The sequence below is a fragment of the Bos indicus x Bos taurus genome, chromosome 6 (assembly GCF_003369695.1).
Source record: "Bos indicus x Bos taurus breed Angus x Brahman F1 hybrid chromosome 6, Bos_hybrid_MaternalHap_v2.0, whole genome shotgun sequence".
Taxonomy (NCBI): Eukaryota; Metazoa; Chordata; class Mammalia; order Artiodactyla; family Bovidae; genus Bos; species Bos indicus x Bos taurus.
In genome coordinates this window covers 11,986,865-12,013,443 of record NC_040081.1, presented here as the reverse complement: position 1 = coordinate 12,013,443, position 26,579 = coordinate 11,986,865, and positions in this window count along the sequence as shown.

The following is a 26,579-nucleotide window of genomic DNA, read 5'->3' as shown; positions in this document are numbered from 1 at the left end:
TTGTATTATTTTTATAGTATTTACACATACTCAGTCACATAATGAACCAAGGATATTTTATAAGTAAAATATAACTAATAAAGTAGTATATAATTTCATCAGAAAGCCAATTTACATTTCTAGAACTAAGAGAAATCAGATGATTTTCCATATATTAATACTGTCAATCCCTTTTTACTACTCATTTTCATTTAAATTAATTATATAGAATGACTTATAGATAGTAATATAAAAAAAATCATCTAATATTGCCTTTAGTCCTTGAGACTTAGTCCTGCTTTTAAAAAATGGCACAATGGTTGGTGTCCTTGGTGGTCTAGTGGTTGGGAGTCCACCTGCAAATGCAGGGGACACGGTTGGATTCCTGGTGAGGGAAGATTCCACATGCCACAGAGCAACTACTGAGCCCCTGTGCTGCATCCTCCGGAGCCCACGCTCCACAAGAGAAGCCACTGCAATGAGAAGCCTGCACACCGCAACTAGATTATCGCCCCTGCTGGCGGCAACTAGAGAAAGCCCACGAACAGCAACACGGGCCCAGCACGGCCCCCCACCCCATGGCACACTAGTAAGTGTGTTAAACTTGAAAACTTAAATCATAGAATTCTGAAAGAAGGTAACTATCTTATTAAGTCATCTACAACTTAAAAGTTGGAATAATTATTATTTAAGTACACATAAAATGTACTTGAGTTTAGATTTAATCAAGTAATTACAGTAAGAGTATGATTTTTGAAGAAATTAGAGAAATATCTTAATTTTCCTTTATTACTCAAAGGTAACACTACCATGATTCTTTTAGAGATTTGAAGAGCAAATGTTCTGTTCCATACAGTACACTAGTCAAAATATACATTTTAATCTTGTTTCTTTTTCATAATTTTTGCTTCCCTGGTGGCTCAGATGGTAAAGCATCTGCCTGCAATGTGGGAGACCTGGGTTCAATCCCTGGGTTGGGAAGATCCCCTGGAGAAGGAAATGGCAAGCCACTCTAGTACTCTTGCCTGGAAAATTCCATGGACTGAGGAGCCTAGTAGACTACAGTCCATGGGGTCACAAAAAGTCAGACACGACTGGGCGACTTCACTTTCATAAAGTAGATATTATTATCTATGTTTTTAAAAAAGCTATTAGAAACTGAAATTTAGAAATATTTATTAGCTCCTCTAAGCCACACATATAAATAATGTGTTCATATCTGGTCCTAAAGCCTATATGATATATACATGATAAAAAATTGAACTTATTGTGTTACTAAAATATTGGACCCACACTCAAGGCAGGAGGTATTGATAAATTATCTTGGGTTCTCAATTCTTTTTTACTATAATAGAGATAAATATATGATTTTAGGAACAAATTAACGAGTATTCAACTTTTTTTGATAGAGTGAATTACTCACCTCAAACATAGTAAATTGTTTAAGGGACATAAATAGTAACCTGTCATCTTTTGGTGGAAATATTTTTATAAGTTAGAGTAATTTTTTATCTTTGGAGAATACCTTCAATCTTAAAAATTGATCAATATGGTGTTGACCACTAGAGGGCTTAAATTTTGCAATCCTTGTTAGTAATCTAGTAGCCCTGATTGACATTTTATGAAGGGCTTCTGGTAAATTTTGAAAAGTGAAATAGACTGACTGAAACTGAAATAAACTGACTCAATGGAGCTCATGTGACAAACAAATGTTATAATTAAATCTAACTTTAATATTTGTTGGCATCTTTACTTCTAAACAATTATAGTATTAGGGCATTTTCCAATTACAATTATTGTAAAATTGCAGAAGTATTTTACAATTGCTATTTGATAAATTTCCCAGAGAATCTTAGTGAAATTGGAATATAATGTAACTGAAGTATTGGAATTAATAATATGGAGAGGACCTTAGAATGCCTACTGAGAAAAGAAGCCGATAGAAGCCTGAAGGAGAACCTCTGGAGGGTAGGAAAGCAATAGATGACAAAGAAGCAAATAAAACCAACCAAAAAATTTGAGTATTCTTCCCTTGGAGAGGGTGGCCTGTGCTTGGTAATGTGAAGCCAGGGGTTGAGTGATTGATTTAAGTAATAATTATAAAAGTGGCATTTATTGGATTTGTTCTATGCCAGGCCTCTACTAAGGCATTAACATATATTAACTTACTGAAACGTCTCATACACCTCAGATATCTTCTCTATTCTTCTTTTTATTTTACAAATAAGGAATCAGACCCTTTCTTCTTAGACCCTTGCCCCGCCACCCTAAAATAAGAAACATTTGGTGAAGGCTATGGCAAATACAAAGCACTTTCCTAAGCAGATGAATTCTATAAAGACTCAAGATATGTAGCTTATTGAGTTCAAGATCATGAATTCTATAAAGACTCAAGATACGTAGCTTATTGAGTTCAAGATCATGAATTCTATAAAGACTCAAGATACGTAGCTTATTGAGTTCAAGATCATGAATTCTATAAAGACTCAAGATACGTAGCTTATTGAGTTTAAGATCTAGGACAAAGCAATGGCCTCGGAGGAGAAACATTCTTCATGAGCTTTGGGAGAACTGAGGCCAGGGCATTGAATAATATCTGATAGTAAGAATTAAATGTCATGAAAAAATATCTGATCATTGGAAGTTGGGAAATTGAACATGGTCTAAAATCTTGTTTGTGGGCCAAGGGGGAGAAAAATACATCTAGACGACACTGTTAGATGACCAGACATTTAAAAGCTGGTCTTGCCACAAGTTCTTAATGGCTTTATATAATGAAACAAAGCAAAATACAACAGAAACAAATGTCTGATATACTACTTATGGTTTTTGTAGCAGTTTCTGGCAATTAAATTTCTTGGCCAAGCTAGCAGTGAGGAAATCCTGTATTTTTAAAAAAATATTTATTTATTTAATTTACTTATTTGGCTACATTGGGTTTAGTTGGGCATGGGGGATTTTTTATTGCAGCACAAGGGCTTCTCTCTGGTTGCTTCTTGCAGCCTTCGTTGCCCCACAACATGTGGGATCTTAGTTCCCCGATTAGAGATTGAACCTGTGTCCCCTGCAGTGGAAGCTGGGAGCCCTAACCCCTGGATTTCCAGGGAATTCCCTTATGATGGTTTTAAATGCAAACACACTCAAGGCTATCATATAAAGTATGAGTAATATACCTAGAGAAAAAAACATTTCAGAGGAGAAAGTGATAAAGACATTAACTTAGTCATTGTCTCTGGCAAAAGGTCATTCATGGATGATGCCAATAAACATAATTATGTAATATATGCTAGGAGTATTCAGCCACTTAAATGCAGGAACAGATTAATAGATAGTTGGATCTGACTCTAGTTTAAGTTTTGCTAGGAAAGAATGCTTGAGGAAGAAAGGGAAAAGGGAGTTAAAGACATTTGTTGGGAAGCAGTTACAGGGCGAAATTATGAAAACAAGCTGGATTGAGTGACATGTGAAGACACGGGATTATGATGAATAAGAGTAAGTTACAGGGTCAATGAACTGATGGTCTTGAAGGATGGAGTACTAGAGTGAGTAGACTGAGGATGATAGAATGAAATGATTTAAAACAAATTCAGAGATGGTACAGTTGATGACAAGGTCTAGGTGTGACATGTGAGTGGTCGGTAATTGGAACCAAGGAAACAAAAGCATTTAGAGGCTAAGGTGCTAGTCGGATCATCTAGTTGGATTTTGAAAATAGATAGCCATGATGACAGGTAAGCAAAATGACATAAGGATCAAAAATCAACTACTCAGAGGTCCATACACATCCAATGAGGAGGGATACAGAGTGGCAAAGTATGAGACTTGATGTTTCAAAAGACATGAAAGTTTCGAAGGAGAAAAGAGGAGGGACAGTTTGGAGCAGAGAGGCCACTCTCTTAAGCTCCAGGCATAAATGGTACTTAGAGTATGAGAGGAAAATGTAAAAATAAACCCTTCATTTGAAGGGCTCGAGGGAAAGCGGTGTTTCCAAGAGTCAAAGTTAAAATTCAGCAAAACTCTGAAGGAAATGTTCAGTGAAGAGGATAACGAAGAAGTTTTCTGACGACAGGAAATAAGCTTGGGCAGAAGGGCTTAGGTGGCCAAGAGTCTAGGGGACGTGTGGTCAGACCAGCAGGGCTAAGAGAAGGGTGGGGATGAATATCTGCCTGAAACTGAGCGATCTAGGAAGCATGGACTTCTCATGGGTGACACAGGAAGACGAGATTTGGAGGTTTGGAGGGATTCGTTTCAGAAGCCACAGGACACAGTAATTAAAGGTCATGGGGTGGCTTGTTTTGCCTGCAGTTGCAGGCGGGACTGGCAGTGGAGCCACAGTCTCATTTCTGGGTTTTAGAGCAAGTGGTAGCTGTAGATCTTTTCTATACAGTTCATGAGGTTCTCATGGCAAGTATCCTGGGCTGGCTTGCCATTCCCTCCTCCAGAGGCCTGGTGTAATGCCATCCATGGGGTTGAAAAGACTCAGACACGACTGGGCGACTGAACAATAACAACAATAACAACAGCAAGTGGAGATCTTGGGCCCTAAGTTGCTGGAGTAAAGCAGCAATTCAGTGCCCTTTGCTTCCCATAAAGGGCCCTCTTTTCTGTGTTATTGCATATATTAGAAAAAAATCTACATAATCTATAAGACTAAATGTCCTCTACTCTGTGAACCTTTCCATACTTCCACATCTCATAGTTAGTCATTTCCTTTATAACCCAAGTCACTTTGCATAAACAGCTCTTTGAACCTGTATGTCATCTTATTGTAATTATTTGTGTATATCTGTTTCTCCCAGTATACAGTGAACTCCTTGAGCCACAAATTGTGGCTTACTTTGTATCTGTACTACAAAATAGATCATAATGGCAAAACTCAGGAATAAATTTAGAAACTATTAAGTGCTTTAATAGCTTTGTAGAAGTGACTTAAAGTGAATTATATATTGCTGAAGCCTGGCTTGGAGTATTTTGAGCATTACTTCACTAGCGTGTGAGATGAGTGCAATTGTGCAGTAGTTTGAGCATTCTTTGGCATTGCCTTTCTTTGGGATTGGAATGAAAACTGACCTTTTCCAGTCCTGTGGCCACTGCTGAGTTTTCCAAATTTGCTGGCATATTGAGTGCAGCACTTTCACAGCATTATCTTTCAGGATTTGGAATAGCTCAGCTGGAATTCTATCACCTCCACTAGCTTTGTTCGTAGTGATGCTTTCTAAGGCCCACTTGACTTCACATTCCAGGATGTCTGGCTCTACATCAGTGATCACACCATCGTGATTATCTGGGTCGTGAAGATCTTTTTTTGTACAGTTCTTCTGTGTATTCTTGCCATCTCTTCTTAATATCTTCTGCTTCTGTTAGGTCCATACCATTTCTGTCCTTTATCAAGCCCATCTTTGCATGAGATGTTCCTTTGGTATCTCTGATTTTCTTGAAGAGATCTCTAGTCTTTCCCATTCTGTTGTTTTCCTCTATTTCTTTCCATTGATCGCTGAAGAAGGCTTTCTTATCTCTTCTTGCTATTCTTTGGAACTCTGCATTCAGATGTTTGTATCTTTCCTTTTATCCTTTGCTTTTCATTTCTCTTCTTTTGACAGCTATTTGTAAGGCCTCCCCAGACAGCCATTTTGCTTTTTTGCATTTCTTTTCCATGGGGACGGTCTTGATCCCTGTCTCCTGTACAATGTCATGAACCTCTTCCATAGTTCATCAGGCACTCTATCTATCAGATCTAGGCCCTTAAATCTATTTCTCACTTCCACTGTATAATCATAAGGGATTTGATTTAGGTCATACCTGAATGTTCTAGTGGTTTTCCCTACTTTCTTCAATTTCAGTCTAAATTTGGCAATGAGGAGTTCATGGTCTGAGCCACAGTCAGCTCCTGGTCTTGTTTTTGCTGACTGTATAGAGCTTCTCCATCTTGGGCTGCAAAGAATATAATCAATCTGATTTCGGTGTTGACCATCTAGTGATGTCCATGTATAGAGTCTTCTCTTGTGTTGTTGGAAGAGGGTGTTTGTTATGACCAGTGCATTTTCTTGGCAAAACTCTATTAAGTCTTTGCCCTGCTTCATTCTGTATTCCAAGGCCAAATTTGCCTGTTACTCCAGGTGTTTCTTGACTTCCTACTTTTGCATTCCAGTCCCCTATAATGAAAAGGACATCTTTTTTGGGTGTTAGTTCTAGAATGTCTTGTAGGTCTTCATAGAACCGTTCAACTTCAGCTTCTTCAGCATTACTGGTTGGGGCATAGAATTGGATTACTGTGATATTGAATGGTTTGCCTTGGAAACAGAGATCATTCTGTTGATTTGAGATTGCATCCAAGTACTGCATTTCGGACTCTTTTGTTGACCACGATGGCCACTCCATTTCTTCTGAGGGATTCCTGCCTGCAGTAGTAGATACAATGGTCATCTGAGTTAAATTCACCCATTCCAGTCCATTTGAGTTCGCTGATTCCTAGAATGTCGACATTCACTCTTGCCATCTCTTGTTTGCCCACTTCCAATTTGCCTTGATTCATGGACCTGACATTCCAAGGTCCTATGCAATATTGCTCTTTGCAGCATCGGACCTTGCTTCTATCACCAGTCAGATCCACAGCTGGGTATTCTTTTTGCTTTGGCTCCATCCCTTCATTCATTCTGGAGTTATTTCTCCACTGATCTCCAGTGGCATATTGGGCACCTACTGACCTGGGGAGTTTCTCTTTCAGTATCCTATCATTTTGCCTTTTCATACTGTTCATGGGGTTCTCAAGGCAAGAACACTGAAGTGGTTTGCCATTCCCTTCTCCAGTGGACCACATTCTGTCAGATGTCTCCACCATGACCCGCCTGTCTTGGGTTGCCCCACGGGCATGGCTTGGTTTCATTGAGTTAGACAAATCTGTGGTCCTAGTGTGATTAGATTGACTAGTTTCCTGTGAGTATGGTTTCAATGTGTTTGCCCTCTGATGCCCTCTTGCAACACCTACCATCTTACTTGGGTTTCTCTGGATTCTTTACCAGCTGAGCTACCAGGGAAGCCCTCAGTCCTAGTTTATCTAATACTAAAGTCTTTGAGTTCTACCAAATTGCTCTCTTGATTCCATTTATGTTCTCATCCTAAACTCCTAAGATATAGGAGTTTAATTATTGCCAGCGTGGATATAATACTGCAGTGACAAACACAGAGAAAATGAAGATTGTTAATTTTATTGTTATATTTACTCTTTAATAATGTGGTTCTTAAAAAAAAAAGACTTTATGGAGAATAAAATAATACAAAAAGGAAAAAATGGCTGATATAATTCAAATTTGATCAAAACTTAACTTTGGTTTAAACGCCAAAATATGCAAATCATACTCTGAGCTAGGAATATGCAAAGAACTCTCAAACACTAATTTCACTCAGACAAAAAGAAAGATGGAAATGTTCCAGAGTGTCATGAAGTTTCACAGAAGTTCTGACATGGGCAGTAAAATATGAAACTATTTTGCATTTAAATTATTTAAATTATAGCACTTTTTTTTTTAAGAATAGGAGAGAACAAGTAGCCTCATGCACTTTTAACTTTGTAACACTCTTCTCTAAGTTGAAAGCTGGTGAGTATCCTGAGTCCATGTTGAGTTTGCCCAAATCGAAATCCCAGAGAATCTCTGAAGTGAATTTTGTCTTTAAAGTGACACAAGAAAATCATAGAAACTTCCTTCATTCGTCATAGCTTAGGTATGCAAGGCTAGAGCAGGCGTTTGCTGTCATTTCGGAGAGAGGAAGATTTGAGCACATCTTCAGACTTCAGAAGCAACAAAGCATCCCATTTTTTTATTCTTATCTTCTGGTGTATTTCTAGGAACATCAGGTACAATTGGACAAATAAAAGAATTCCAACTATGTACTCGGTAATCAAAACATTCCGTTGCTGGTACTGTACATGTAACAGTAATTTCACTGAACCTGAGAGATAAGAGAAGATACAGCAGCAGCAGCAGGTCTTTTTTGGAACCAAGGATGTTTGTAAGGGCTGGTGTCCATGAATAGTCCTTAATAGGTGCAACGTTTATTTAATTACCTTGATCCAAGTTACCAACTAAATCAGACAATTCCATAAAATAACTAAAGCCTGAAAAACACTAGGTCTTGAATTAGTAATATACAGTTGGGGGTTCATATCCAGGTATGCAGATAATTTGCAAATATTCACTTCATTTGATTCTTCATGGGCATACAACCCACTCCAGTGTTCTTGCCTGGAGAATCCCAGGGACAGGGGAGCCTAGTGGGCTGCCATCTATGGGGTTGCACAGAGTCGGACACGACTGAAGTGACTTAGCAGCAGGGCATATCTTGAGGTTTAAGGACACATGGAGCAGTAGTTGGTTCATTAGATCATCAATAGCCTTTTGAAGAGGCCAGCCAGACTATCAAAATTGGAATCTAACTCTGTGGGTCACAACCTCTGATAGAACATCACTTGTTTCATTGGCTAAGCTGGCAAAACTACTGGACTCTGAAAGAACCTTCAGGAGCTTACTCAGGTTTGACTCTTTTAACACTCAACAGTTTCTGTCTAGACTAAGTAAAATCAGGTACATTCTTTCACATAACTGCCGGACACATCTCAATAGAATTTATTGCACGGAGTTTTTAAAAAAGTTGGGTAGAGGGAGGGGAGGGAGGAGGGAGGAGGGTTCAGGATGGGGAACGCGGGTATACCTGTGGCGGATTCATTTCGATATTTGGAAAACTAATACAATATTGTAAAGTTTAAAAATAAAATAAAATTAAAAAAAAAAAGAAAACAGGAACGATAGTTACTAGGTATTATTAGGTATTACTAAATTTATCAACTACGGTCTCAGATTCCTATCTTTACCTTTAACCTTCACTTGCTGATTCTGTTAACTATAGCTTTAAGCCTTTCCCTAGAACCAACACTCCTGCTAAGGCTTGAATGCTGAGGGAGTGGGGTAAATTAGGAGAAGTCAGGATTTGGGGCTGACCATATGGGAATGATGAGGAGGGCATGGCAACACACTCCAGTATTCTTGCCTGGAGAATCCCATGAACAGAGGAGCCTGGCAGGCTACAGTTCATGAGATCGCAAAAAGTCAGACACGACTCAAGTGACTTTGTACACACATTGGAATGATACTGGCTGATATTAAATAACAAAGGCGAGAGCTTGTGTTTGGAGGGGTCAACTGAAAAACAGAAAGCTAATATGAAAAATTCAGAGTTTAGAACTGTCAGGTGGTAGGGAGCAGAATACCAGGCAGAGAAAGTGGGAAGATCAGAGACCTCGAAGGGATGGAAAATAAAAATGGGTCCAGTACTTATGAGTATATGTAGCCATAGGCCAGACTGGAAAGCACAGAGTATAAATAGTTGTAGCTCATTATCAGCAGTAAGAGCTATTCTTAGCTATTTTTGTTAGCTTTATACTAAGACTACTATAGCAGAGATTCTTGCAGAGCTTTCATGTAAGGCCTCATATTATGAAAATATTGGGCTTGAATGAATGGTTAGTTAGAGGCCAGTAGGACCTTTATGGAGTAGGAGAAATGGAGGTGGGCAGCCAGCCAGTTTTCCTATCTATAGGACTCCAGGAGGAAGTGGACTTCAGTTTGCATTCCAGCTCATCACATTGCTTGTTGTTTAGTCGCTCTGTCAGGTCTGACCGTTTGTGACACCATCTACTGTAGCCTGCTGGGCTTCTCTGTTCATGGGATTTTCCAGGCAAGAATACTGGAGTGGATTGCCATTTTTGAATTAAAATCATTTAAATATCTCTATATTTAATATACTGGGTTGCTGTGATAATAAATGAAATACTATATGTAGCATGTATGATTTAGAAGAGCCATCTGGTAAATGTTAACTTCCATTCCTCATCTACCACTTCAGCTCAGTTCAGTTCAGTCGCTCAGTCTGTCCAACTCTTTGCGACCCCATGAATCGCAGCACGCCAGGCCTCCCTGTCCATCACCAACTCCCGGAGTTCACTCAGACTCACGTCCATCGAGTCGGTGATGCCATCCAGCCATCTCATCCTCTGTCGTCATCCCCTTCTCCTCCTGCCCCCAATCCCTCCCAGCATCAGAGTCTTTTCCAATGAGTCAACTCTTTGCATGAGGTGGCCAAAGTACTGGAGTTTCAGCTTCAGTATCATTCTCTCCAAAGAAATCCCAGGGTTGATCTCCTTCAGAATGGACTGGTTGGATCTCCTTGCAGTCCAAGGGACTCTCAAGAGTCTTCTCCAACACCACAGTTCAAAAGCATCAATTCTTTGGCACTCAGCTTTCTTCACAGTCCAACTCTCACATCCGTACATGACCACTGGAAAAACCATAGCCTTGACTAGACGGACCTTTGTTGGCAAAGTAATGTCTCTGCTTTTGAATATGCTATCTAGGTTGGTCATAACTTTCCTTCCAAGAAGTAAGCGTCTTTTGATTTCATGGCTGCAATCACTATCTGCAGTGATTTTGGAGCCAAGAAAAATAAAGTCTGACACTGTTTCCACTGTTTCCCCATCTGTTTCCCATGAAGTGGTGGGACCGGATGCCATGAACTTAGTTTTCTGAATGTTGAACTTTAAGCCAACTTTTTCACTCTCCTCTTTCACTTTCATCAAGAGGCTTTTGAGTTCCTCTTCACTTTCTGCCATAAGGGTGGTGTCATCTGGATATCTGAGGTTATTGATATTTCTCCTGGCAATCTTGATTCCAGCTTGTGTTTCTTCCAGTCCAGCATTTCTCATGATGTACTCTGCATATAAGTTAAATAACCAGGGTGACAATATACAGCCTTGACGTACTCCTTTTCCTATTTGGAACCAGTCTGTTGTTCCATGTCCAGTTCTAACTGTTGCTTCCTGACCTGCATACAGATTTCTCAAGAGGCAGATCAGGTGGTCTGGTATTCCCATCTCTTTCAGAATTTTCCAGAGTTTATTGTGATGCACACAGTCAAAGGCTTTGGCATAGTCAATAAAGCAGAAATAGATGTTTTTCTGAAATTCCCTTGCTTTTTCCATGATCCAGCGGATGTTGGCAATTTGATCTCTGGTTCCTCTGCCTTTTCTAAAACCAGCTTGAACATCAGGAAGTTCACGGTTCACGTATTGCTGAACCCTGGCTTGGAGAATTTTGAGCATTACTTTACTGGCATCTACCACTTAAACTTCCCTTATAGAACTAAGTATAGTCTTGTATATCTCACTACACTCTTTATTGTTTGATGATAGGAAATATACTGTCTCTGCAGGTCTGTATTTGTTTTGGATTTTTTTGGCTGTGCAGCTTGTGGGATCATAGTCCCCCCGACCAGGGATGGAACCCTTGGCAGTGACAGCACGGGAGTCTTAACCACTTTACTGGCAGGGAATTCCCTGTGCTGTCTTTGTATCACCAGTATCTGCCTTGAGGTCCAGATGATCAAAACTGTAGTCCACAAACTTGGCATGTTTGGAAAGTACTCTCCTCTTGAAAGACAGATACCAGGTTGATGAAATGGACAACATCTAAAATTTAAGGCATTCAAAAATTTGTCAAGAGGTTTTAAAAAACCTATATAAGCATTATTTATATCTCCTATGGTAGATATCAATGAGATTTATTTTAGAGTACTGATGGAATTTTCTTCTGGTAGGAATTGGAAATAAAGTCAATTAAAATACCCTGAAATGGGCCTGCTCCCAATTATATTAATTAAAAATATGAGACATTTGCCTTCTCAGCATCCTTTGCTGCTGATGTAGAATTCACTTAAAAGATGCTGGGGTGAGGAACATCTTGTGGGAGGGAAGAAAGTTGAAACATACCAAAATAAGTTGATACTTGAATGAAAAATTATTTCTAACAATATTAACAGGGATAACAAAGAGCTATGTCAAGAAGATAAAGTGTGTATAATAGATACAAAATTGAAGATGGAATATTAATGAGTCAGAAATTTTGAGTTTGGTGCTCTAGGAGTAAAGTCCCACTGGTTTGGATGAGGGTGAATTCAGAGAGAGAGAAGAGTCAAATATAACCGATTATGTAAGCATCACTCCATGCCTCAGTATGATTCCTGGTTGCTCCCAGAACATACCCGCATCCACATATTCCAGCACAGCTGCCCTTCCATGTCATCACATTTTCACTGGCTGCTGGATCATCCAAATGAGCATACACATATACTATAATATCTCTTACCTAACAAAACAACGGCAACAAAAACCCTGCCTGTTTTTACATCTTCTGTTCATATTATACCCCATTTATAGAAAAATTCAAGGAAGAATTGCCTAGTATCTCTATTTGCTATCTTCATATGTTTTTTTTTTTAACTCACTCACAAGTCTTTCTTCCCAATTCAACTAAAATTACTCTTGTTAAGGCCACTTGAAACCTTTTGTTGCTCAATCTAACAACTTTTAATCATCAAATTACTTGACCTCTCCTCAGAGTTCGGCACAGTTAATTATTTATTCTTTTTTTAAAAGCACTTTATTCACTTGGACTTTTGGACAACATTCTCTCTCCTATCTCGCTCATCGTTTTTTCCCCTAACTCCTGAGGGTCCCTCTTCACTTTCTCAGTCTCTAAATTTTGGCATTTCCCAACACTCAGTCCTTGGAACACCACTGTTCTTTAATTACACTTAGTCCTTTAGTGATCTCAATCCAATTTTATGACTTCAAATTATATTTATATGTGATAGATTCCAAATTTCATAATTCTAGCCTAGACTTTTTTTTCCCCCTGAAATTTACTTTTATATACTCAGTTATTTGCTTGACTCCATGTTAATCTCCACTTGGATTAGGATGTCTCAAACAGTGCTTGTTTCAAATTGACTCCTGATTCTCCCATCAAACATTCAAATCAGCTCTTTCAGTGGTCTCCTCCATAAATCATTACACAGTTAATGAAAATTCCATCTTTACAGTTGCTTATGGCAAAACTCTAAAGCTTCCCTGCTTTTTTACTGTATCTCACATCCCATCCACCAGCAAATTTTGTAGGTTATATTTTAAAATATATCCTGAATCTGTTCATTTCTCAGCCTCTCCATTGCTATCACTCTGGTTTAGGACATCATAAACTCTCACCTGAGTTACTGCCAGAGTCTCTAACCAATCTCCTTATTTCCGTTCTAGATACATAGAATCCATTTTCCATCAGTATTTGGTGTGAATACGTGTCAGATTACGCCATCTGTTTCTGTACTGAATGAAACTCAAAGCCTCTATCTGACCCTCAAAGTCCTACATAGTTTGCCTCCTGCCTCTCCTTGAGTCCAGTTGCTCCCACTCTCTGCTTTGTTAACTGTGCTCCAAATATACTGGCCTCCTTGCTATTTCGTTACCTTTGCCTGAGACATGAGATAGCCAAAGCATGGTTTTCTGCCCTCAGTTCCTTCTTGCCTCTGTTTAAATGTACTCTTATCGTGAGGCATGAACATTCTTCCCAGACCCCACCCGTCCATGGAGAGCTCTAGGGCACTGGACTGCAGTCCTCCCTGACATTGGCTTAGAGCCTAGGCCTCAGAAGTTGATCGAGTACCTGTCTTGCAATTTATCTTTCCTGACTCCAGTTAGCCTACAGCTAGCTGCCAGCCCTACCTGTGGTCCTGCCTAACTTTGACCAGAATGAAAACCAGCTGTCCACTGGGGCACTTCCTCCAATTTGCAGCTCAATTCTCTGACCTGTTCTATCATAGTGCTAGGATGGCTACTGTGCCTCTGAACTCTGATGACGAAAAAAGGCATCTGCCTGGGTGGTAGGAAAGACAGCAGTGAGTAAGAGGATAAACAGAGAATTAGATGGCCCAGTTGACTAGGCTTGGCTTCAAAATAGGCCTTGGATTGACTAGTCTTTTCTTAGAATTTCTTTTGTAAATCAAATGAATTATACTTGCCCAAGAAATAAATGCTTTCCTTTGACATAATTCCAATAATATATTTCTCATAAATGGAAAGTGGAGTTTATAGCATTGGGAATTGAACAAAGTAGAAAATTACTTTATTATCCAAGAAGAGAAGAGCTTAATCAGTGTTAATTAAAGCATGATGATTCATATTAACATTCCCAGATTATATAAAATTAGAAATAGCATGGGCAGGTATATTAAAATGAATAGTCTATCGGTGTTCATGGTGACTTTAAGTTCAAAGATAATGAGCCAAATGGAGAGTTGGAATGATAAAGATTTTTTTTTTAATGCTGGTCAGAAAGAGAGATTTCAAGAAAATTAGAGGAAATAAATTCTGATTTTTTTTATGGCCCAAATACTTTTACACTGTTGTTTGAATAGCCATTTAAATGGCCTTTTCTGTTGCCATTATTTTTCCTCTCTTCTCCCTCTCTATTAGCAAACCGTGATTTGTCTGCATCATGTCATTGCCGTTCTTAAAAGTATTGATATCTGCTGTCCTTCAATTCCCAAAGAATCAACGCCACAATCCTTTGCATGGCATTCACAGGCTTACTTCTTTAGAAGTATTTCTAGTTGTCCACTTCCTTATTTCTAGTTGTAAAATAGGAGTCTCCTAACTGTCCAGGAAATTTTGTTCTTTCAGGCCTTTGCTAGGGTTATTTTCCATCCAGCAATTCCTGTATCTTTCTTTCCTGGCTGGGAAAATCCTGCATATTTTTAAAGTCCAGGTAAAAACTCACTCCCTAAGGAAGGTAGTTACTCTCCTCAAGCAGGATTTTGTTTGAGTTTTCCTCATTGACCAAGGTGAAATGATAGTTTAGATGTTAAAACAAAAAGTTGGCTTAAATCTCAGCATTCAGAAAACTAAGATCATGGCATCTGGTCCCATCACTTCATGGAAAATAGATGGGGAAACAGTGGAAAAAGTGTCAGACTTTATTTTGGGGGGCTCTAAAATCACTGCAGATGGTGATTGCAGCCATGAAATTAAAAGACGCTTACTCCTTGGAAGGAAAGTTATGACCAACCTAGACAGCATATTCAAAAGCAGAGACATTACTTTGCCAACAAAGGTTCGTCTAGTCAAGGCTATGGTTTTTCCTGTGGTCATGTATGGATGTGAGAGTTGGACTGTGAAGAAGGCTGAGCGCCGAAGCATTGATGCTTTTGAACTGTGGTGTTGGAGGAGACTCTTGAGAGTCCCTTGGACTGCAAGGAGATCCAACCAGTCCATTCTAAAGGAGATTAGTCCTGGGTGTTCTTTGGAAGGACTGATGATAAAGCTGAAACTCCAGTACTTTGGCCATCTCATGAGAAGAGTTGACTCATTGGAAGAGACTCTGATGCTGGGAGGGATTGGGGGCAGGAGGAGAAGGGGACGACAGAGGATGAGATGGCTGGATGGCATCACTGACTCGATGGACGTGAGTCTGAGTGAACTCTGGGAGTTGGTGATGGACAAGGAGGCCTGGCGTGCTGCGATTCATGGGGTGGCAAAGAGTCGGACATGACTGAGCGACTGAACTGAACTGAAGTCTAGTATTTGCAACATAAAGAACACATGCCATGCTTACATAAAATTTCTCAATTCACAAGCTTAAATTATTTTATAAAGAATGAATTCTTTTACCTCCAGAGTAGGAAAACAAAATGGAGTTAAATGTGATGATGTGATAAAAAAAAATACCCACTTAAATTCCACTGGATGTTTAACACACCACTAACCCCTAGGAATACATTATACTCATCCAAATGTTTCCAAGAGTCTGAAACAAATTATGATCACTGAAGCAATTCCTTATTTTTGGAAATGTTCAAAAATATCTGCAAGGTTCATTTAATTAACAGTTTTGTTTTGTGTGTGTTTAAAAGTTCTCAGACACAGCTAAAAACATTCAGGTAAAGGACACAATGATGGAATAAGACAGTCACCATGCTGCACTCTTCTCTTAAAACTGGCTGTTCATGTGGCCTGGTATTGCTTGCTAGCATGGTCAAAGATGAAGAATCCTGAGAATCTGTTGAGTGGCCAGGTAGAAAATCCAGCTACCACCCCGAGTTCATCTTTGTCTTGATGATTCTTATGTTATAGCCAGAGCCAAACCTTCAAATAAGAGCCCTGCTTCCTGCGCGCTGGCGGGTTCTGGTTAGCTGGCAGACAGGTCTCTGGCAAAATTCAGACCTCTCATGTTCTAGGAAAGAAAAATGTTTTTTATGGCTGACCCATAGGCCCTGATTCAGGAATAGTCTGAGTCATGATGGATGTATTTTTTAAAAATTTATGCCAGCACTGGAGCTATCTATTTCAAACCTGTTAAAAAAGAAAAGAGAGAGAGAGAGGGCACAAGAGTAGAAAAGCAGCTTTAATGACATCTGCTACCCTGGACACACCAGTGAGTGCCTGTTGTTTTCCTTGTTAAAAGCAAAAGCCTGTTAGACAAAACCATGACACAGGAAAAAAAACCATGATGTGATTTAACAAGCTTATTGGTAGTTTTCGTTATAGATGACATGTTTTCCAACAGAGCTATGAAAATGTCAGAAGATACACAGGGCTCTAGGTAGAATTATTTCCATTAAATTTAATGGCTATGTTTTACAGTTCAGGATATAAGCATCTTAATCATTGCAATAAATATTTGTAATAATATACAGTTTAACTCATTTCCCTTCCCAGTTTCATTTATCACCCTCATATTAAATTCTTAGGGACCTTATGTCTATTAATATCCAGAAGAATTTATATGCATTACATATTTCAAATACTATTATTTATCAATGTTATTCTAAGAATTTAATTAAAAATGTAAAATATCTTAAAACAGTCCAGAAAAGTGGGTATATATAAATTTTTAAAAATACATATATTGCCTAGGGAAGAAAAAAAGACTAAAGTTGTGATGGGACCAAACTGCTTTTGGGAAGACTTGACAGAAAGGGACTCAAATCAGTATAATATAAATAAATGAAGTTAAATTTAACTCAAGTGGTCAATGTTTGATAGAAAAAACAAGGTGACATTTGGATACATAAAGAGACAGCATGTAGGAACCGAGTTTCTATTTTTATAGTGATAATTACTCTGGTTTTATACCAAAGTCATGATAAATTTGGGTTCTGCAATTGCTCTGTAATGTAGAAATTTTGCAATGAGAGTCAAAGACCAATCCATTTACAGCTTAATCCTGAGGAAAAATTTCTTGGGTTAAACACCGCAACCAAGGGGTCGAGTGGTGAAATTGGGGAGGTCCCCTAGAAATCATGTATCTGTTCATTCCTTTGAAATTAACAAGCTTTCTTCTGTTGTTGGTATTTCTAGTTCCTCTTGTATTTAAAAGCAGGGATGTTAGGAGGGCCACTTCAACACTTCTGTGGATCAGAGATTCTATTTCTTACTCAATTACCTGAATAATTTTTAAAATTAAATTCTAAATTCTATACAAAATCAAGAAAACTTTTCACTAACTAGCAAAATTAAACATCTTTTAAGGGTCATATACTTTATAGTGGATTATACTCTGCATTAATTATCTATTGCTGAATAACAAATAATCTCCCCAAATTGTGCATTAAAATAACAAGTTTTTATTATCTCTGTGGGCGAGGCATCTATTCATGGCTTTGCTGTGTGCTTCTGCCACAAACACTGTACAGAAAATGGAAGTCATGGGTATGATTTCTTCAAAGTCTTGACTTACAGAGGATGTAATTTCAAGTTCACCTATGTGGTTGTTGGCAAGATTCAGTCCTTTGTTGACTTTTGGACTGAGGTATCATCTTCCTACTGGCTGTTGGCTGGTGATCTCCTTTAGTTCATAGCCATGTGAGTTCCTCTAAAGGATAGCTCACAACCTACCAGCAGCTCTTCTATCAGAAAGAGTGAACAGGCAAGTAAGAGAAGGCATCAAGGCAGAAACCACAGTCTCTTTGGAATCTAACCTTGAAAGTATCATTCCATTGTTTTTGCAATATTCATTAACTAGAAGCAAGTTAGCAGGTCCGGCCCACAGTCAAGATGAGAAATGTTACATAAAGGCATGAATATGAGGAGGTGGGATCACTGGGGCCATCTTAGATGTCACTTGCCATACGCCCATTTATCAATAAGAACACAGAACTTTAGTAGCATTTTCAAGCAAAACAGTGAATGTAGAAGCCAGAATTAAAACTGAGGTCTGATTGATTTCCCAGAGTGTTTCCATTGCAACACATTGTACCCTTGTGATAATGAAAGAATAATTCCAAGTGACCTAGGAAAGCACTGGGCAATCAAAGCATCAATGTTAATAAAAAAATTTTAAATGAGCTACACTGTAGCAAAGAGTTAAGCCGAGGAAAAATGTATTACTTTTGCTTATAGAAGATAAAGAAACCAAATGTATCAGATGACATGGTTCGATATAAATTAACTGAGCTGTAATTTCCAGGAAAATTATATTAAGAAAATAAAATAAAAGTTCAATACTATTTAAAGAAGCATAGCAATTAAATATCTAGTAGTAAATATAATGAAACATGCAAGACCTACATTTAGGAAACTACCAAACCGTTACCGGGAGAAACTCAAGAGGACCAAACTAAATGGAGTGATATGCCATGCTCATGGTTTGGAAGGCTCCACAATGTAAAGAAGCTACTAAAAGTCTTCCCAAATTGCTTTATAGAGTAAATGCATTCCACATCTAAATGCCAATGCTTTGTGACCGTGTGTTCAGTTCACTTCAGTCGCTCAGTCGTGTCCGACTCTTTGAAACCCATGAATCACAGCACGCGAAGCCTCCTTGTCCATCATCAACTCCCGGAGTTCACTCAGACTCACGTCCATCGAGTCAATGATGCCATCCAATCATCTCATCCTCTGTCGTCCCCTTCTCCTCCTGCCCCCAATCCCTCCCAGCATCAGAGTCCTTTCCAATGAGTCAACTCTTCACATGAGGTGGCCAAAATACTGGAGTTTCAGCTTTAGCATCAGTCCCTCCAAAGAAATCCCAGGGTTGATCTCCTTCAGAATGGACTGGTTGGATCTCCTTGCAGTCCAAGGGACTCTCAAGAGTCTTCTCCAACACCACAGTTCAAAAGCATCAATTCTTCAGTGCTCAGCTTTCTTCACAGTCCAACTCTCACATCCGTACATGACCACAGGAAAAACCATAGCCTTGACTAGACGGACCTTTGTTGGCAAAGTAATGTCTCTGCTTTTGAATATGCTATCTAGGTTGGTCATAACTTTCCTTCCAAGGAGTAAGCGTCGTTTAATTTCATGGCTGCAGTCACCATCTACAGTGATTTTAGAGCCCCAAAAAATAAAGTCTGACACTGTTTCCACTGTTTCCCCATCTATTTCCCATGAAGTGATGGGACCGGATGCCATGATCTTAGTTTTCTGAATGTTGAATTTTAAGCCAAGTTTTTCACTCTCCTCTTTCACCTTCATCAAGAGCTTTTTAGTTCCTCTTCACTTTCTGCCATAAGGGTGGTGTCATCTGCATATCTGAGGTTATTTGTGCAAATTAATCACCTATTGTAAAATGTATATGGAAATACAATGGGTCAAGAATGACCACAATAATCTGGAGGAAGGAGAATAAAGTGGAGGATTTACCCTTGATATAAAGCTCATAAAATGACACGTGGCATTGGTCCAAGGTTAGTACACTATTCAATCAAAGATACAAGCCCCCAAACAGACCCACACATATATAATCACTTGGTTTTTAATAATTTTGGCACTTCAGAGCAATGGATAAAAGAGTGTCTTTCCTGGAAAATGGTACTTGAATAACCATATGAAACAAAGTGAATCACACCATACACAATTATCAATCTGTAAACATAAATTTGGGCTTCCCAGATGGTTCAGTGGGTAAAGAATCTGCTTACAATGCAGGAGACAGGGCTTCAATCCCTGGGTAGGGAAGATCCCCTGGAGAAGGGCATGGCAACTCATTCCAGTGTTCTTGCCTGAAAAATCCCATGGACAGAGGAGCCTGGTGGGCTACATTCTATAGGGTCTCAAAGAGGTGGACATGACTGAAGCATCTGAGCATACAGGCACACAAATATAAATTTAGAGAGTAAAACACTACTGTTTTAAAGGAAATCATTGGCACATTTCATCACAAATTTAGAATAGGCAAAGATCATGAAGGATACATTGCTGCATTGGGCTACAGTGAAATTTAAAACTTCTATTAATCAAAAAAGCAGTGAACTTCCAAATGTTCAAGCTGGTTTTAGAAAAGGCAGAGGAACCAGAGATCAAATTGCCAACATCCGCTGGATCATGGAAAAAGCAAGAGCGTTCCAGAAAAATATCTATTTCTGCTTTATTGACTATGCCAAAGCCTTTGACTGTGTGGATCACAGTAAACTATGGAAAATTCTGAAAGAGATGGGAATACCAGACCACCTGACCTGCCTCTTGAGAAATTTGTATGCAGGTCAGGAATCAACAGTTAGAACTGGACATGGATCAACAGACTGGTTCCAAATAGGAAAAGGAATACGTCAAGGCTGTATATTGTTACCCTGCTTATTTAATTTATATGCAGAGTACATCATGAGAAACACTGGGCTGGAAGAAGCAAAAGCTGGAATCAAGATTGCCAGGAGAAATATCAATAACCTCAGATATTCAGGTGACGCCATCCTTATGGCAGAAAGTGAAGAGGAACTAAAAAGCCTCTTGATGAAGGTGAAAGAGGAGAGTGAAAAAGTTGGCTTAAAGCTCAACATTCAGAAAATGAAGATCATGGCATCTGGTCCCATCACTTCATGGCAAATAGATGGGGAAACAATGGAAACAGTGTCAGACTTTATTTTGGGGGGCTCTAAAATCACTGTAGATGGTGACTGCAGCCATGAAATTAAAAGACGCTTACTCCTTGGAAGCAAAGTTATGACCAACCTAGATAGCATACTGAAAAGCAGAGACATTACTTTGCCAACAAAGGTCCGTCTAGTCAAGGCTATGGTTTTTCCAGTGGTCATGTATGGATGTGAGAGTTGGACTGTGAAGAAAGCTGAGTGCCAAAGAATTGATGCCTTTGAACTGTGGCGTTGGAGTAGACTCTTGAGAGTCCCTTGGACTGCAAGGAGATCCAACCAGTCCATTCTGAAGGAGATCAGCCCTGGGTGTTCTTTGGAAGGACTGATGCTAAAGCTGAAACTCCAGTACTTGGCCACCTCATGTGCAGAGTTGACTCATTGGAAAGGACTCTGATGCTGGGAGGGATTGGGGGCAGGAGGAGAAGGGGACGACAGAGGATGAGGTGGCTGGATGGCATCACTGACTCAATGGACGTGAGTTTAAGTGAACTCTGGGAGTTGGTGATGGACAGGGAGGCCTGGCGTGCTGTGATTCATGGGGTCGCAAAGAGTCGAACGCAACTGAGCGACTGAACTGAACTGAACTGACCTAGAAATCCTAGGTTTACACCAAACTAAAATAGCACAGAATAAATAACCTAATAATATTCTTTCAGTATAATATTAATAGCCTCAAACTGAAAATAATCCAAGTATATATCCATAATTGGTGAAATGGACAATCACTGTAATACAGCAAGGAAAAAGAACCAACACTACTGCTATTCAAAACAACATGGATGATTCTACAAACATTTTAATGAAATGAGATAGCAAGCAATATCTTCTATGTCATTTCATCTATATAAAGTTCAATAAAAGGTGCTGGCATTGAGGAAAAAGATAATCTAGTCAATGGATATCTAGAAATATAATTTAGAGGTCAGATTTCTAACTATTAGAAGAAAAATTAGTTCCATTAAAGAAATGCTGATATGGAAATGACAAACCAAATTAATGAATTAAATAAAATTAAGTCGATTAAAAAATGAATATTAAAATTTTTCCTATTACATAAATATCAGCAGTTAATGTATTCAGAATTTTTTCATTTCTATACAGTAGTATTTAAAACTGTCTCGACCTCTTTCATTTTTAGTGGTAAATTTTTTATCTATGTGGACAAGTCTGATGAATACAGTTGAAGATTTTTAAAAAGTATCTAAAATGTTAGAGAGTCATAAATTAAATGAAGTGAATATTCTAAAGTAAAAGTTAAACTACACTAACCTTTAATGACAACTGTATAATCCTAAGATTTGATAGCCAACTATTTAGTACATGTCACCAATGCAAGTTCATGGACAAAGCATAAACATGGTTACAAAGATTAGTATATAATATTGTCTTTTGTGTATATGTGATGGGTGATTAAGGAGTGAGTGGCTATTCATTATGAGAGATTTAATGAATTTATAGACAGACTACTAGGTCCTGACAATGTTCTGCTGCTGCTGCTGCTAAGTCACTCAGTCGTGCCCGACTCTGTGCAATCCCATAGATGGCAGCCCACCAGGCTCCCCGTCCCTGGGATTCTTCAGGCAAGAATACTGGAGTGGGTTGCCATTTCCTTCTCCTGACAATGTTCTATCATATTTTAAATATTTATGAAAATAAATATCTTTAATTATGATATTAGATAATTGCAGTTCAGTAATCCAACTTTCGGAGAAGGCAATGGCAACCCACTTGAGTGTTCTTGCCTGGAGAATCCCAGGGACGGGGGAGCCTGGTGGGCTGCTGTCTATGGGGTCACACAGAGTTGGATACGACTGAAGCGACTTAGCAGCAGCAGCAGCAGCAGCAACCCAACTTTGGGGCTTCCCTGGTGGTCAAGACTCCATTCTTCCAGTGCAGAGGATGCCAATAAAATTCCTGGCCAGTGAACTAAGATCTCAGTTGCCTGGGCTTCCCTCATGGTTCAGACAATAAAGAATCTGCCTGCAATGTAGGAGACCTGGGTTTGATCCCTGTGTTGGGAAGATCCCCTGGAGAAGGGAAGGAATGGCTACTCATTCCAGTATTCTTATCTGGGAATTCCATGGATAGAGGATCCTAGTGGGCTACAGTCTATGGTACCGCAAAGAGTCAGACATGACTGAGTCACTAACACTTTCACATTTTGGGGGCTTCCAGGTGGCTCAGTGGGTAAAGAATCTGCTTGCGATGCAGGAGACCTAGGAGATGTGGGTTCAATCCCTGGGTCAGGAGGATCCAGGAAACACGCTCCAGTATTCTTGCCTGAAGAATCCTATGGACTGAGGAGCCTGGTGTGATACAGTCTATAGGATTGTAGAGTCAGACATGACTGAAGTGACTGAGCACATAGCATGCAACCCAATTTTATAATGTCTCTATAACTCTCTCTTCTTGCATGAAAACTTATATTTTGTCTTAACAAAAGAATAAAGTATTAAAAAAAAAGAATAAAGTATTAAATAGCTAGCAATTTAAAGCTTCTCTTCGCATGTGGCATTTTATCTGAACAAGTATGACAGAATTGTGCACATAATTATTATCTAGAATCCTGCAGAGCATCCTAAAACTTGTTGTCATTGTTCAGTCACCAAGTCGGGTCCAACTTTGTGACCCCATGAACTGGGTATCCTGGTCCTTCACTATCTCCCAGAGTTTGCTCAAACTCATGTTCATTGAGTCAATAATGCCATTCAACCATTTCATCCTCTGTCACCCTCTTTTCCTCCTGCCCTCAATGTTACCCTGCATCAGGTCTTTTCCAATGAGTTAGCTCTTTGCATCAGGTGGCCACAGTACTGGAGTTTCAGCTTGAGCATAAATCCTTCCAACGAATATTCAGGGTTGATTTCTTTTAGGATTGACTGGTTTCATCTCCTTGCAGTCCAAGGGACTCTCAAGGGTCTTCCCCAGCACCACAGTTTGAAAGCATCAGTTTTTTTGATGCTCAACCTTCTTTATGGTCCAACTCTCACATCCATACATGTCTACAGGAAAAACCATACGTTTGATTAGATGGACCTTTGTCAGCAAAATGATATCTCTGCTTTTTAATATGCTGTCTAGGTTTGTCTTAGCTTTTCTTCCAAGGAACAAGCGACTTTTCATTCCTTGGCTGCAGTCACCACTCACAGTGGTTTTGGAGCCCAAGAAAATAAAATCTGCCATTGTTTCTACTTTTCCTCCATCTAGTTGCCATGAAGTGATGGGACCAGATGCCATGATCTTCGTTTCCTGAATGTTGAGTTTTAAGCCAGCTTTTTCACTCACCTCTTTCACCTTCATCAAGAGGTTCTTTAGTTCCTCTTCAGTTTCTGCCGAGTAGTATAATCTGCTTATCTCAGGTTGTTGATATTTCTTCCAGCAATTTTGATTCCAGCTTGTGATTCATCCAGCCCAACATTTTGCATGATGTACTTTGCACTGCAGTTAAATAAGCAGGGTGACAATATTTAGTCCTGATGTACTCCTTTCCCAATTTTGAACCAGTCCTTTGTTCCATGTCTGGTTTTAACTGTTGCTTCCTGACCTGCATACAGGTTTCTCAGGAGGCAGGTAAAGTGGTCTGATTTTCCCATCCCTTTAAGAATTTTCCACAATTTGCTGTGATCCACACAGTCAAAGGCTTTAGCGTAGTCAATGAAGTAGAAGTTGATGTTTTTCTGGAATTCCCTTGCATTTTCTATGACTCAACAGGTGTTGGCAATTTGATCTCTAGTTGCTTTGCTTTTTCTAAATCCAACTAGTATATCTGGAAGTTCTCAGTTCACATTCTGTTGAAGCCTAGCTTGAAGGATTTTGAGCATTAGCTTACTAGCATGTGATATGAGTGCAATTTTACAGTAGTTTGAATATTCTTTGGCATTGGAGTGAAAACTGACCTTTTCTACTCCTGTGGTCATTGGTGTATAAGGGCATATATATGTCTACTCCTGAGGTAGTGTCAGAGATGCCAGCAGGGAAAACATTCTCTACCTTGGTCATCTTATGTCTGGATAAACATAAAATAAGGAAGCCTCTTAGCTTTTCTGCATCTTATTTCCCATTTATTTCCCTTTCATGGAAACATTGACATAATTAAGACAGTAGTATCATTTTAATGTGTCTTACTTAGGGATTTGTCATGCATCAGAATAAGCTGTCAGCTGTGTGACATCTAGGTCCACATTGTCTTTAAAGACCAAGTTAACAGAAGCAGCTAGCGTTGTTTACCAGATGCATGTGAGGAGTGTGCTGAGAGTCTGACACCTGGCTTTTATTTTTTTTTTTCTCTTTCTTTTTTATTTTTTAAAATATGAAAGTATGATAACACATTTATAGGAGACTTGGAAAATACAGAACAGTTACATATAGTTTGAATACATATAATTATTTTAAGTAGATAAATCAATGTTTTAGTTGGAGTTTCAATATCAACCTCTCAGAAATTAATAGAATGAATAGATGGAAAAGTAGAAGGATATAGTAGAGCTGAAAAGAACTATGAGCCAATCCAAAATAACTAAGGTTTATACAATTTTCACATCATAGCAGGATACAAATTCTATTCATGTTTCCACAGACAATAAACAAGGAGACACTGGAACATACCCAGGGACATAAGAGCAGGCTAACACCTGCTCTTGGATCTTGACCATTGACCTCTAGCTATGTCCACATGGGCAAAGCAGTTCTCATCCCCGAACCTTATTTTTCTCAGATATAAAATGAAGGTGTTGGGTTCATTTAAACAATTTAAAATTATCATCTTACTTTATAAAATTAGGTTATAGCCATGTGATAAACAGTCTTTATGACCAGAAGGCCAAAATTTATATGGAGGTCCAGAAAATGGATAGAACAATCAAATATTGGATGCAGATTTAAGAAACAGAGAGTGAATCCCACTTCTGTTGCTATTAGCTTTGAAGAGACGAGAAAGTTACTCAGTCAGTTCAGTTCAGTCACTCAGTCGTGTCAGACCCTTTGAGACCCCATGGACTGCAGCAGCCAGGCCTCCCTGTCCATCAACAACTCCCAGAGCTTGCTCAAACTCATGCCCATTGAGACAATGGTGCCATATAACCATCTCATCCTCTGTTGTCTCCTGCTCCTCCAGCCTTCAATCTTGCTTTACAGAATTTTGTTGTTTTTTCTCAAACCTCAACATAAATCGACCATACTTATACATATATCGCCTCCCTTTTGCACCTCCCTCCCATCTCCCTCACATCCCACCCCTCTAGGTTGATATAGAGCCCATGTTTGAGTTTCCTAAGTCATACAGCAAATTCCTGATGGCTATCTATTTTACATCTGGTAATGTAAGTTTCCATGTTAATCTTTCAGTTCATCTCACCCTCTCCTCCCCTCCCCCCATGTCCATAAGTCTATTCTCTCTGTCTGTTTCTCCACTGCTTCCCTATAAATAAATTCTTAAGTACCATTTTTCTAGTTTCCATATATATGTGTTAGAATATATATATATATATATATATATATATATCAGTTCAGTTCAGTTGCTCAGTCATGTCTGACTCTTTGCGACTCCATGAATCACAGTACACCAGGCCTCCCTGTCCATCACCAACTCCCGGAGCTCTCTCAGACTCACGTCCATCGAGTCGGTGATGCCATCCAGCCATCTCATCCTCTGTCATCCCCTTCTCCTCCTGCCCCAAATCCCTCCCAGCATCAGAGTCTTTTCCAATGAGTCAACTCTTCGCATGAGGTGGCCAAGGTATTGGAGTTTCAGCTTTAGCATCATCCCTTCCAAAGAACACCCAGGGCTGATCTCCTTTAGAATGGACTGGTTGGAGAGATATATATCTATCTTTCTCTTTCTGACTTACTTCACTCTG